Source organism: Sinocyclocheilus anshuiensis, unplaced genomic scaffold (genome assembly GCF_001515605.1).
Source record: "Sinocyclocheilus anshuiensis isolate Anshui unplaced genomic scaffold, SAMN03320099.WGS_v1.1 scaffold701, whole genome shotgun sequence".
Taxonomy (NCBI): Eukaryota; Metazoa; Chordata; class Actinopteri; order Cypriniformes; family Cyprinidae; genus Sinocyclocheilus; species Sinocyclocheilus anshuiensis.
This window is the reverse complement of record NW_015539895.1, coordinates 172,037-173,656: the sequence shown is the minus strand read 5'-3', so window position 1 is coordinate 173,656 and position 1,620 is coordinate 172,037.

Genomic DNA, 1,620 nt, shown 5'->3' with positions numbered 1-1,620 from the left:
GTAGGCTTTCTGACCCCAAGGCTCAACTAATCTCTGCAATTCTCCAGCTGTGATCCTTGGAGAGTCTTTGGCTACTCAAACTCTCCTCCTCAATGTGCATTAGGAAGATATAGACACATATCCTTTTCCATGTATATTTGTAACATCTTTAGTTGATTGGAACTTCTTAATTATAACCATGATGGTGGAAATGGGGATTTTCAATGCTTTAGTTATTTTCTTATAGCCACTTTCTATTTTGTGCAGCTCAACAATCTTGTTCTGCATATCAGAACTATACTGAACATAATTATAAACGCAACACTTTTGTTTTTTTTGGAAGGCCAAACAAAGTATTTTCACTTTCACAACGAAGCACACAGCGGCTCCACAACATGGCGGCGGCAGCAACAATAAAGTTACGCCTTCTTTCTTTGCGTGAACATTTGGGCAGCGTCATGCAAATCTTCCCACATTGTGACGTAGACATGTGGGGGCGTGTTTAAATGAGGCATTTTAGGAGGGCGTGGACCAGTCTTAACTTTTATAAAGAATATCTCTTTGAGTTTGAGACTTTAGTCTTTGCAACTTTAGGGATCTTATCTATTCACGAACAGCTTGTAACACTCCAAAGAGAAAGGAAAACTTGAAATCGCATCATATGACCCCTTTAAAAATGGCCACATATTGGATACTCTTACAAATTTTTAAAATAAAATTCAATAGTTCATCAACATTTGGCAACAAAGACACTAAACTGCTTTAAAATGTTCACTTTCTCTTTGAAATGACTTTATATGTGACTGATATTATGACTGACTTGCACTTTCTGACACTTTTGTGAATATTCTCTTCTGCAGCACTAGATGTAATTTTTATACTGTATTTAACAATAAACACAAGTTCTATGAGTCTGCTTTGCTGATTGTGAGTTTCAGATGTCAGATACATCAAACGTTTAGCTGCTTCTATAATTCGTAATAATTTGACTTAAACATTAGTTAATACTGCTGCATTATCTGTTCAGTTATGGTTTTCAGGGGCTGAATAAATATGTACAATAAAATCAAATGCATACATTACATACAATGACTTGAATACACCTCTCAGCTCTTCTATGATAAGCATGTTTTCAATTTCTTATATTCTATATATATATATATATATATATATATATATATATATGTTGTTACGTTAGCGTTGAAGTGAAGTTAAATTAAACATGTTTTGAACATTAAAGGGATGCTGTTTTACTTGGACACTATAGCCCAAGATCCCACGCACATTTTTTCTTTCTTCCTTGTTTTTCACGTGATCTCACCTTCATTTTCTTTAGGATGATGTTGTGAACAATATTTGAGAGAAATAGGCCTTTTGTGTACATAGAAAAAGTCTTAGATCTTTGAGTTCAGCTCATGAAAAATGGGGGCAAAAACAAAAGTGTTGCATTTTTATTTTTATTTATAATCCTGTGGAACAGGAAGTCATGCCTGGACAATCTCATGCTCCTAGTCACCCTGCACTCTAAAAAAATTTAGAAAATGTTATTTTTTAGAGTGTGGTGTTGAAAAAAACGTCTCAGGTTACTTATGTAACCATGGTTCCCTGAGTAGGAAACGAGACACTGCGTCCTCTAGGGGT